Here is a 13,764-nt window from a genome sequence, read left to right on the forward strand (position 1 = left end):
GAAAAAATAGTGGGTCCTTGTAAGTGGTTGCAGCTAGATTGTAGGCTTCTTTCTATGGAAAAATCAATTTCCTTTAGTTATTTAAAACTATTTTTCTAAGTGAATGAGTAGTTTCTCTTTCTCCAAAACATTGCATTGCCAACACCATTCAATGGCTGACCTCAGGAAGTTTTTCCCTGAAGAGATCTGGTAGGACATGTGTCAGATGGGTAGAGACTAGAGCCCCGAGGTTATTTGTATATCAGTGAGAGAAAAGGACTTAATCTATTTAATTGTACATCTCTGCTTCTTATGTCGTGTGACAAGTGGAAAGTGACAGAGGCAAAGCTTATGTATTTTTAGAGGGAAGCATTTGGTTTGAATAGCTACCACAGAATTTAATGTGAGTGGAACAAGCTGTTTGCCATTGATGATAAACCAATGTACAAGAATTTATTTTTTCATCTTAGTAGACTGATTAATGGTTGAAGGGGTTAAATAGAAGAGTTACTTGAGCTGTGAGATGAAATGATTTGAACCCAAATATTGGATTGTGTAGATAATCTTCATCTCCATAAATGTTGTGTCTTTTGTTATTCATATGGAGTCTTTTTGAGCACATCTGAATTTATGCTAATGAGGTGGCTTAGAGTGGGGTCCCTAGATAGGAGGGTGGGCTGGTCACCAGAAATACCAAGTGATTAGAGTTGGGACTTTCAGCCGCACACACCTACCTCAGGGAAGGGGAAGGGTGGTTGGGGGACTGGAAATTAAGCTCTAAAAAGTCTTTTGAAAAACAGGATTGATGAACTTCCATGTTGATGATGCACCCCAGTTCCTTGGGGACAGGAGTTCATGTGCTCAGTACCCATTTGGACTTTGCACTATATACCTCTTCATCTGGCTGTTTTTTTTGACTTGTGGCCAGTAAGAATTGAGATGTGTTCTAAGTATAAAATAAGCATTGGATTTCAAAGACTTAGTGCAAAAAGAGTAAAATAATTTTTCTATTAAATGATACTGAAATTATTATTTATATTAGACTAAATAAAACATCAAAATTAATTTTACCTATTTTTATTTTTAATATGGCTACTAGAAAATATTAATTTACATGTGTGACTGCATTATATTTCTATTGGGCAGTATTGTCTTTAACCTAATTTTCAACCAAGATCTCAATTTATGGTCCTATAAAGATCAATCTGGAAAAAACAATGTGTTTATTCTCTACCTTCCTTCCTGCTAATGCCAACATTAAATCCATTATCCTTAAACTTTAATAGCAATTCTGAGAGAATTATGTCTTTTTAAAAGGAAGAATTTCCCTTCCACTTCTAGAAGAATTTGTTCTTCCAGAATAGATTAGCATCTATTTCTTTTTGTCTTTGTCTCTTTTCTATATCTAACTTACCTTTGTCCAAACTGCTATTAATCTGTTCTTCAACTCAGATATAATATATTTCATTTCCAGAGATTCCATTTAGATCTTTTCTATATCTTCAGTTTCTTTCTTTATCATGCTCGTGTTTTCTCCTGCTTTTTAAATATATGGAATATATTTTTAACAGGTATTGTAATGTCCTTGTTGGATAATTCCGGCATCTCCATCATTTCTGTGTCCGTTTGTATTGATTTACTTTTTCCTGGTTATTGGTTATATTTTTCTGCCTTTTTCTCTGCCTGGTAATTTTTTACCAGATGCCAGATACTGTGAATTTCACCTGACTGGGTGCTGGGTCTTCACAGTGCTGGAGTTTGTCCTAGTGCACAGTCAAGTTACTAGGCATCAGTTTGATCATTTCAGGACCTGCCTTTAAGCTTTATTAGGCTGGGGCCAGAGCAGTCTTTAGGGTTAATTTGTGCCTTTCAAGGCCATACCCTTCTGAGGATTCTACTTCTGTATCATGAGGCCACTTGTGCTGATGGAAGTGAGATTTCCATAGCAAATTCTGGCCACCCTGGCCTCCCTGAAGTCTTAGGATTTTTCCTCCCTTATCCTGTGCCCTGGAACTTGCTTCAGGGTATAAGCTGGGACAATCACAGGGCTTGACTTGTTTGAAAGAAATCAAAGTCTTGTGCTGGTTGTTTTTCATGTCTAAAAATCATGATTTCATATAAATTTTCCAGTTTCCATGTTGTTTAAGGCAGGAGGTTAAGTCCAGTCCTTGTTACTTTTGGTCAGAATAGGTTTTAAATCTATGAAGGACATTTTTCTGATCTGTTCTAGGAAACTCCTGATGCACTTGATCAAAATTATTACAGAATTTGGAAGGAAGAGGCATGTGTCACTCTGTGTAGACACAGAGCCTTCCTTTGTATGTTTTAGGTTTGGCCAGGTTATTAAAGATAATGTACCTATAACTAGGAAATGTAGTGAGTTTCAAAAGGAACAGCCCCTGATTGTGGCAGCTGAAATTTTGGTTTCAGAAAGCAGAGAATCTTCCCATTCTCTGAAGAATTGCATCAACAGACACTGCTGGACAGGCCAGGAGGGCACAAGCCAGAGGCCTTTGCTGGAGCAGCCCAAGCTAAGAACTCCGGGTAGGCCAGCCCAACTGAACTCTCCCCAGCCCTGGGAGTGGTATTTGGGAATGTTCTTTGTAGGCGAATACTGTAGACTTTGAACTGCTGATTTGGTTGTGTATAAGAGGGTTTTTTTCAGGGAGGGGGGCTGGGCTGTGCCAGGAGAGGGTTGTTGTTTTTTAAATAAAGTTTCCTTCTGTGGACATCAAACTTACTAATGTTGAAATGTTGTCAGCTCCTGGGCTGTCCAACAGTCTCATTGTCAACCTCTTCCTTAGATTTCAGGGGGATAAGTCAGTAAAGTAGGATATCCCTGAAGAGTTTACCCTGTAATGTTCTGGGTCTTTCAGTATTGGAATTTTTCCTTGTTAGAGAATTTCATTTTAAATGAAGTGATTCTCAATTAGATTATTATTTCTTGGTTTAAGTACTGTTACTTGTCTGAATTTCTCATGTTGAAGTTGGCTGCAAAAGTCATTGCAAGTGTGTCCTTTGTGCATAGAACGTCAGGCGTGGCCCTGCCATCACTTTGTCTTCTCAGATCAGGGCAGACGTTACAATCAGTCACATCGCCCCTGACCCTGGATTCCACCACGAATTAATCTGAGTTGCACTTGAAATGAAACCTAGTTGTCCTTTCTGTCTTAAAGTAGTGTGTAATTAATTTATAACCTCCTCGCCCACATTAGGGGATTCCCATCTTGTAGACTGCACATACCTTTCAACCTTACCTCTCCATATAATTTATCTCCTATTTTCAGTGGTTCTCCACTCCCTGAAGATATTGAAGGAAAAGTGATTTGTCATCACAACAATAAGAAAAACACTTACGGAGTGCTACTGGGTCAGAAGCTGTTCTAAACACTATTGTGTGCCTAATCTCCTGAAACTGTTGATTTAATTTTCCTATTTTATTGATGAAGAAACAGGCCCAGAGCACTTAAGTGACTTGCACAAGACTGTACAGATAACTAGCAGTTGAGTTAGGACTTAGAGATTTTATGATCGTCCTTGAATATCCATCCCCTGTCTATTACTTCATTTTCCCTTTTTTCCCTTCTATACCTTGTGGCTTTGCTGAGGAGCAGCTGGTTCTTTGGGAGTTCTGCCAACTGGAAGGTGCCATAACTTCTTTCTGTGAGCAGATTGACAAGCCTGTCACAGGGAGGAGCTGCTTTTTCTGCTGGAGAGAGAGACATTTCACTTTTGCTTTTCTTGGTTACTTCCAGATTTGAAGCCAGTCTGAATGCTGAAAAGTCCACCTAGTCTAAAGAAAATTAAGAAACTATAGTAATTTGTATGTTAGATTAATTTGGCAGTTGGGTCAGGAAATAAAGCATTATTTAATTTAACAGAAGCAGGCAGTTGTGAAGCCAGAAAGAAACTGTTTTCAACAACTTTATCATTGATAATTGATTGTACACTTTTTTTTTTGGTATTAGAAAAGTAATTATCACCAAAAATGAGTTTATAAAAATGAGTGTTAAGCAGATTAATTCACCATATACAGATATACATAAACATACACATGCACATAGGTACATATATTATTTAATGAAATAAACATATTTGAAATTAACTTCTTTATTTATATATGTGAAAGACCTTTATTTTTTAAAATTAATTAATTAATTTTAATTTTTTTGAAGAACATTATGTAGGCTCTCCCCTACCCCAAGTCCCCCCCACAAACCCCATTACAGTCACTGTCCATCAGCATAGTAAGATGTTGTAGAATCACTACTTGTCTTCTCTGTGTTGGAAAGCCCTTCCCTTTCCCCCATCCCCACATTATACATGCTAATCATAATACCTCCTTTCTTCTTCCCCACCCTTATCCCTCCCTACCCTCCCATTCTCCCCAGTCTCTTTCCCTTCGGTAACTGTTAGTCCATTCTTGGGTTCTGTGATTCTGCTGCTGTTTTGTTCCTTCAGTTTTTCTTTTGTTCTTATACTCCACAGATGAGTGAAATCATTTGGTATTTGTTTTTCTCCGCCTGGCTTATTTCACTGAGCATAATACCCTCTAGCTCCATCCATGTTGTTGCAAATGGTAGGATTTGTTTTCTTCTTATGGCTGAATAATATTCCATTGTGTATACGTACACCACATCTTCTTTATCCATTCATCTACTGATGGACACTTAGGTTGCTTCCATTTCTTGGCTATTGTAAATAGTGCTGCGATAAACATAGGGGTGCATCTGTCTTTTTCAAACTGGAGTGCTGCATCCTTAGAGTAAATTCCTAGAAGTGGAATTCCTGGGTCAAATGGTAAGTCTATTTTGAGCATTTTGAGGAACCTCCATAGTGCTTTCCACAATGGTTGAACTAATTTACATTCCCACCAGCAGTGTAGGAGGGTTCCCCTTTCTCTGCAACCTCGCCAACATTTGTTGTTGTTTGTCTTTTGGATGGTAGCCATCCTTACTGGTGTGAGGTGATATCTCATTGTGGTTTTAATTTGCATTTCTCTGATAACTAGCGATGTGGAGCATCTTTTCATGTGTCTGTTGGCCATCTGAATTTCTTCTTTGGTGAATTGTCTGTTCAGCTCCTCTGCCCATTTTTTAAATGGATTGTTTGCTTTTTGTTTGTTGAGGTGTGTGAGCTCTTTATATATTTTGGATGTCAAGCATTTATGGGATCTGTCATTTACAAAAATGTTCTCCCATACTGTAGGGTACCTTTTTGTTCTATTGATGGTGTCCTTTGCTGTGCAGAAGCTTTTCAGCTTGATATAGTCCCACTTGTTCATTTTTGCTTTTGTTTTCCTTGCCTGGGGAGATATAGTCATGAAGTCGCTAATGTTCACACCAAAGAGATTTTTGCCTATGTTTTTTTCTAAGAGTTTTATGGTTTCATGACTTACATTCAGGTCTTTGATCCATTTTGAATTTACTTTTGTGTATGGGGTTAGACATTGGTTCAGTTTCATTCTCTTAGCTGTCCAGTTTTGCCAGCACCGTCTGGTGAAGAGACTGTCATTTCCCCATTGTATGCCCATGGCTCCTTTATCGAATATTAATTGACCATATATGTTTGGGTTAATGTCTGGAGTCTCTAGTCTGTTCCACTGGTCTGTGGCTCTGTTCTTGTGCCAGTACCAAATTGTCTTGATTACTATGGCTTTGTAGTAGAGCTTGAAGTTGGGGAGTGAGATCCCGGCCACTTTATTCTTCTTTCTCAGGATTGCTTTGGCTAATCGGGGTCTTTGGTGTTTCCATATGAATTTTTGAACTATTTGTTCCAGTTCGTTGAAGAATGTTGTTGGTAATTTGATAGGGATTGCATCAAATCTGTATTGCTTTGGGCAGGATGGCCATTTTGACTATATTAATTCTTCCTAGCCACGAGCATGAGATGAGTTTCCATTTGTTAGTGTCCTCTTTAATTTCTCTTAAGAGTGTCTTATAGTTTTCAGGGTATACGTCTTTTACTTCCTTGGTTAGGTTTATTCCTAGGTATTTTATTCTTTTTGATGCAATGGTGAATGGAATTGTTTTCCTGATTTCTCTTTCTATTGGCTCATTGTTAGTGTATAGGCACAGATTTCTGTGTGTTAATTTTGTATTCTGCAACTTTGCTGAATTCCAATATTAGTTCTAGTAGTTTAGGAGTGGAGTCTTTAGGGTTTTTTATGTACAATATCATCTGCAAATAATGACAGTTTAACTTGTTCCTTACCAATCTGGATTCCTTGTATTTCTTTGTTTTGTCTGATTGCCGTGTCTAGGACCTCCAGTACTATGTTGAATAACAGTGGGGAGAGTGGGCATCCCTGTCTTGTTCCTGATCTCAGAGGAAAAGCTTTCAGCTTCTCGCTGTTCAGTATGATGTTGGCTGTGGGTTTATCGTATACGGACTTTATTATGTTGAGGTACATGCCCTCTATACCCATTTTGCTGAGAGTTTTTATCATGAATGGATGTTGAATTTTGTCAAATGCTTTTTCAGCATCTATGGAGATGATCATGTGGTTTTTGTCTTTCTTTTTGTTGATGTGGTGGATGATGATGATGGATTTTCGAATGTTGTACCATCCATGCATCCCTGGGATGAATCCCACTTGGTCGTGGTGTATGATCCTTTTGATATATTTTTGAATTTGGTTTGCTAATATTTTATTCAGTATTTTTGCATCTATGTTCATCAGGGATATTGGTCTGTAATTTTCTTTTTTGGTGGGGTCTTTGCCTGGTTTTGGTATTAGGGTGATGTTGGCTTCATAGAATGAGTTTGGGTGTACTCCTTCCTCTTCTATTTTTTGGAAAACTTTAAGGAGAATGGGTATTATATCTTCTCTGTATGTCTGATAAAATTCCGAGGTAAATCCATCTGGCCCAGGGGTTTTACTCTTGGGTAGTTTTTTGATTACTGCTTCAATTTCTTTGCTGGTAATTGGTTTGTTTAGATTTTGTGTTTCTTCCTTGGTCAGTCTTGGAAGGTTGTATTTCTCTAGGAAGTTGTCCATTTCTTCTAGGTTTTCCAGCTTCTTAGCATATAGGTTTTCATAGTAGTCTCTAATAATTCTTTGTATTTCTGTTGGGTCCGTTGTGATGTTTCCTTTCTCATTTCTGATAATGTTGATGTGTGTTGATTCTCTTTTTCTCTTAATAAGTCTGGCTAGAGGTTTATCTATTTTGTTTATTCTCTCAAAGAACCAGCTCTTGGTTTCATTGATTTTTTCTATTGTTTTATTCTTCTCAATTTTGTTTGTTTATTCTCTGATCTTTATTATGTCCCTCCTTCTGCTGACTTTAGACCTCATTTGTTCTTCTTTTTCCAATTTGGTAACTGTGATGTTAGACTATTCATTTGGGTTTGTTATTCCTTCTTTAAATATGCCTGGATTGCTATATACTTTCCTCTTAAGACTGCTTTCGCTGCCTCCTACAGAAGTTGGGGCTTTGTGTTGTCATTTATTTCCATATATTGCTGGATCTCTATTTTAATTTGGTCATTAATCCATTGACTATTTAGAAGCGTATTGTTAAGCCTCCATGTGTTTGTGAGCCTTTTTGCTTTCTTGGTACAATTAATTTCTAGTTTTATACCTTTGTGATCTGAAAGTTGGTTGGTAGGATTTCAGTCTTTTGGAATTTACTGAGGCTCTTTTTGTGGCCTAGTATGTGGTCTGTTCTGGAGAATGTTCCATGTGCACTTGAGAAGAATGTGTATCCTGTTGCTTTTGGGTGTAGAGTTCTATAGATGTCTATTAGGTCCATCTGTTCTAGTGTGTTGTTCAGTGCCTCTGTGTCCTTACTTATTTTCTGTCTGGTCAGTCTGTCCTTTGGAGTGAGTGGTGTGTTGAAGTCTCCTAAAATGAATGCATTGCAGTCTATTTTCTCCTTTAGTTCTGTGAGTATTTGTTTCACATATGCTGGTGCTCCTGTATTGGGTGCATATATATTTATAATGGTTATATCCTCTTGTTGGACTGAGCCCTTTATCATTATGTAATGTCCTTTATCTCTTGTTACTTTCTTTGTTTTGAAGTCTATTTTGTCTGATGCTAGTACTGCAACAAATGCTTTTTTCTCCCTATTGTTTGCATGAAATATCTTTTTCCATCCCTTGTCTTTTATTCTGTGCATGTCTTTGGGTTTGAGGTGAGTCTCTTGTAAGCAGCATATAGATGGGTCTTGTTTTTTTATCCATTCAGTGACTCTATGTCTTTTGATTGGTGCATTCAGTCCATTTACATTTAGGGTGATTATCGATAGGTATGTACTTATTGCCATTTCAGGCTTTAGATTTGTGGTTACCAAAGGTGCCAGATTACTTTCCTTACTATCTAAGAGTCTAACTTAACTCACTTAGTATATGCTGTTACAAACACAATCTAAAGGTTCTTTTCTATTTTTCCTCCTTCTTCTTCCTCCTTCATTCTTTATATATTAGGTATCAAATTCTGTACTTTTTGTCTATCCCTTGATTGGTTTTGGGGATAGTCAATTTAATTTTGCATTTGCCTCGCAATCAGCTGCTCCACCCTCCCTACCATGATTTTACTACCGCTGGTGACAGCTATCCAACCCTAGGAACACTTCCATCTATAGCAGTCCCTCCAAAATAGACTGCAGAGTGGTTTGTGGGAGGTAAATTCTCTCAGCTTTTGCTTATCTGGAAATTGTTTAATCCCTCCTTCAAATTTAAATGGTAACCTCACCGGATAAAGTAATCTTGGTTCCAGGCCCTTCTGCTTCATGGCATTAAACACATCATGCCTCTCCCTTCTGGCCTGTAAGGGTTCTGCTGAGAAGTCTGTTGTTAGTCTGATGGGCTTTCCTTTGTATGTTATCTTATTTCTGCCTCTGGCTGCCTTTAACAGTCTGTCCTTATCCTTGATCTTTCCCGTTTTAATTACTATGTGTCTTGCTGTTGTCTTCCTTGGGTCCCTTGTGTAGGGGGATCTGTGGATCTCCATGGCCTGAGAGACTATCTCCTTCCCCATATTGGGGAAGTTTTCAGCAATGACCTCCTCAAAGACACTTTCTATCCCTTTTTCTCTCTCTTCTTCTTCTGGTATCCCTATAATGTGAATATTGTTTTGCTCGGATTAGTCACACAGTTCTCTCAGTATTCTTTCATTTTTAGAGATCCTTTTTTCTCTCTGTGCCTCAGCTTCTTTGTATTCCTCTTCTCTAGTTTCTATTTCACTTATTGTCTCCTCCACCGTATTCAGCCTGCTTTTAATACCCTCCATCGTGTTCTTTAACGATTCGATCTCTGACTTGAATTCATTCCTGAGTTCTTGGATGTCTTTCCGTACATCCATTAGGATGTTGATTATTTTTATTTTGAACTCCCTTTCAGGAAGAGTCACGAGGTCCATATCATTTAAATCTTTCTCGGGAGTTGTATTAACAATTTTACTCTGGACAAGGTTCCTTTGGTGTTTCATGTTTGTATATGTTGCCCTGTAGTGTCCAGAAGCTCTATTCTGCAGCTGCTGAGCCCCTGAAGCAATTTTGGGGGTGGCAGGGGAGCGGTACTGGTGCCTGGGGGTAGGAAAGAGCTGTTCCCCGCCTCCTGGCTGCGGTGCCTGTCTCCACTGCCTGAGCCAGTGGGGCGGGCACACAGGTATAAGTTTTTGTCCCAGACCAGCCAGATATGGATCCCTGCTTTCCACAAGCAGCCTGAATCCCAGTCTCCCCAGGAACTCTGCCTGTATTAACTTTCCAACCCGGTAGTCATGCGTGTCTCATGAAAGCACCATGAAATGTAGGTTTGTGCTCCCAGAGCAGATCTCCGGAGCTAGGTATTCAACAGTCCCAAGCCTTCCACTCGCTCCCTGCTCCTTTGTCTTCCTCCCGCTGGTGAGGTGGGGTGGGGGAGGGGCTCGGGTCCCGCGGAGCCACAGCTCTGGTAGGTTATCCCCTTCGCTGAGGTCTGCTCTTTTCTTCCAGTGTGTGCAGTCTGAGGCCTGCTCTTTCCTGTTGCTCTCTCAGGATTAGTGGCGCCAATTAAATTTTCTAATTGTATCCAGTTTTAGGAGGAAGCCTCTGTCTCTCCTCTCACTCTGCCATCTTTAATCCTTTCCAATTGAAAGACCTTTTTTAAGTTAATGAATTATTTCAGCCATGTCAACTTGAGACCCTCTGAATATAAAGTTTCTCAGCCAGTGCGCCCTCACTGCTTCCAACAGGGTGTAGTGTAGAATCGTCAGATCATCAGCTCCTGTTCACAGTGCAAGGAGCAACTCCAGGGCTGCAGGACCAGAGTTCAGGGGCAGTGCCTGTTGACTGAGGTCTGATGGGAGATTTTACTATCTGGTTAGGAGAGGAGATGGCGTGACTGACAGTTCCAGAAGCCTAGTGAGGAGGTGGAGTGGGCACCAGTTGTTAAGTCAGGCTTTGCATAGTTCTCCTTGGAACCTTTGATAGAGACCACAGGGGGAGACCCTTGGAGGAGTGGGGTTGCAGGATCACAGCACAGAATTGGCAAGTGGGGGTAATCTTTTCTCTGTTGGACATCCAGAGCTGACAACACTTCAACATTTCTTCCTTCCTCCCTTCTTTCCGTTTATCATCATTTGAGAGCCTTTTATAGATCAGTCACAGTGCTAGCTCCTGGGTAATGATACTGGGTCCTTGCCCTTGGGGAGTTCCTGGTTTGGAGGAACAACTGGATGGCATAGTTTATGGAAGTGGAGTAACAGGTAACTTTAAGACCCCCACAGGGTGTTCAGAGGAGACCTCCTCAGGAAGGATGTGTAGTATCTTGGTTCTTTGGGGTGCAAAGGACTGTTTCTTTCTAAGCAGGGTGACTAATTTATGGTGGTATCTAAGTGAATGGGAACTTTAAATATTATTTAAATTATAACGTTTTCGAAATTTTCATTTATCAACAAATTGGTTTATTATATTGGTGGATTAATAAAATAGATAAAATAAAAAGCCATTTCCAATAAAGTTTTGGAAAAAATATAACACAAATACGTTTACATCAAAGCAAAAGCAAATGTCTTTATATTGACTTTCTGACCATTTAACAGGTTACATAAGCAGAATTATTTTCTTGGACTATATTCCCATTTCTTAGCCATTTCTGTTCCCAACACATCACAGGTGTTTTTTTCTAAAGAACGCAGATATATCTTACTGATTTTTTTTTCTTAAAATTGTCTGCAGTCTTCTTTGAAGTTGCATTTTGTAGATAATAAGTTTGAAAGTGTTGATACTATTTTCTGAAGACTATACTGCCTAAATTTTAGCATTTTTTAAATTGATATATAATTCACATAACATAAAAACTATCATTTTAAAGTGTACAGTTCTGTGGTTTTTAGTATATTACCTATGTTGTACAATCATCACCACTAATTTCCGTCAACCCAAAAAGAAACCTTGTGCCTATTAGCAGTCCCACTTTCCCCCTCCCCACAGCCACTGGCAACCACTAATATTCTTTCTGTCTCTTTGGATTTGCCTATTCTGGACATTTTTCTGGACATTTTGTAAAAATGGAATAATAGCTTATATAGCCTTTTGAGTCTGGCTTCTTTCATTTAGCATAATGTATTCCAGGTTCATCCATGTTGTAGCATGTAACAATTCTTCATTCCTTTTTATGACCAGATAGTACTCCATTGTATGGATGTGTCATATTTTGTTTGTCCACTTGAGTTGATGGCCATCTGGATTGTTTCCACTTTTTGGCTATTACGAGTAATTACAAAGAATATGAACATTTATGTACACATTTTGACATAAATGTATGTTTTCAGTTTTCCTGGGTATATACCTACGTGGAATTGCAGGATCATATGGTAACTATGTGAAAGTTTTTGAGAAACTGCCACACTGTTTCCCACAGTGACTGCACCATTACATTCCCACCAGCAATGTAAGAGAGTTCAGTGCAGCCTGAGATAGGACATGCTTACAACCCAGGAACAAGAGAAACCACTCTACCTGGGCAGGTGACAATGAGCACACCCGTTTATATGCAGCCGTGGCTGCCTCACTGCAGGGCCAGTCCCCCCTTAAACAGCCATCCAGAAATGACTTAGAGGAAGGAGTAATGTCAAACAAAGTTATTTATGGAGAGGGATTCTTCCCCTAAGAGTAGCCATTACTCAAAATAGGCATTCAACACATTCATTTATGATTTGATATAAACATGAACACCAGCAGTATTGTCTTTGTATGAAGAATTGACTTCTTAGTGCTTTAGAAAGTTACAGCACCATAAATGAGTATACTACTTCATCTGCTCTCATAATTTGTCTGTTTCAACAGAGCTTTGGCCAATTTTAGATGTTTCCATGTAAATATATGTATGAATGGTAAGAAAAAAATAAAAACAGAACAAAATGAGGTCAAGTGTCACATTTAATCCACAAATATTATAATAGAATATGAAATTGCTTTATGGGTGACTAAAGTAAGTCTTCTTGGTGGGAAGGAGACGATTTTATGTATATTGCCACCAGTCTAAAAAGAAAGTATACCTGAATAGGGAATGCAAGGAGTAGGCATTTTAGAACATCTATATTTTCTCAAGTTATGATGTCCATCTTTATAAATGATTTGGTTGTGGTCTAAAATACTAGACCCAGCACATTTATGTACATATGAATTCATACTGACACTTCTAGAGTAACAAAAGTGTTATTTTTTTACACTCAATGCCCTGTGACGCATCTAAAAGTGTGCCATAAAAGAAAATCAGTTCTGAAATGCAGTTGGTTCCCATCTATTGTGAAATCATTCAGGTGAAAATGAACAGTTTGTTCTGACTTTTTGAAGGTGTTAATTAAGGGAGCAGTTACGGAAATGGGTTAACAAGTATTGCTAACTCCAATTTTTTTTTGTAATGGTGGTAGCTCAAGGAACACTTTGGATAGTGAATACCAGTGGTTAATACCTTTTAAATGCCTCCGCTAGGGAGTTTGTTCTTGCTCTCATCCTGGTTTCAGTGGAAACTCAGCAACTTCTGGTCTCTCTTACAAAGAACAATTGGCTTACAAAGAAAGAAGGTGGAGTTAGGAACCTTCACAAGCAAATATACCCAACAATCACTGTAAGGCATATAGGGAAACACACTAGATATTCAGGAAGGTTTGGAGGTTGAAGGTGAGGCACAGTAACTCACTATAGATCCTCATGGAACTCAAGGGACCATTTCTGAGATTAACACTCTTATTCAAATGCCACAGACACACTGTTTCCCTAAACAGACGGACTTGAGGCCCAGTAGTTTTTATGCTGGAGCAAAAGATTTGGGTCAGAACCAAAGTTAAGACTTTTTTTTGAAGAAGTTCAAAGATTCATTGGTCAGCAGCCAAGTGTGGTCTGATTTGTTTGCATTTCCTCTGGGAACTCACAGGCAAGTGAGGAATTGGCCAGCCATGGACTGTGAGGGTCACCCACTCCCCTGTTGGCCTTTTCTTCCTGGGCATTTACAAGGTGGGGGAGGAGAGTCAGGGGAAACCTGTTCCCTACAAAGGCCTGGCTTAGCAGCCCAGTCAGCAGCCCTCTCCTGGGTGCCGGGGCCTACAGTCTCTTCTCACATGAGCACAGTAGTAAATAGTCCAGAAATGAGACCAACATCACTCAGAGGGTGACAGGCAGCAAGGGGGAGAGGTGGGAATCGAAACATCACCACTTTGGCCCCCCACCAGTGGTGGTCAGGGTACCTACTCCAGGCTCCAAGGCATCAAGCATGCAGGCCTGTGAGCTGATTTTCCTTGTTAAAGTTGTTGGATATATTAAGTTTGCCAAGAATCTTTCAAGCAGTCCTGTTGTTTGT

Source organism: Manis javanica, chromosome 8 (assembly GCF_040802235.1).
Source record: "Manis javanica isolate MJ-LG chromosome 8, MJ_LKY, whole genome shotgun sequence".
NCBI classification, from domain to species: Eukaryota; Metazoa; Chordata; class Mammalia; order Pholidota; family Manidae; genus Manis; species Manis javanica.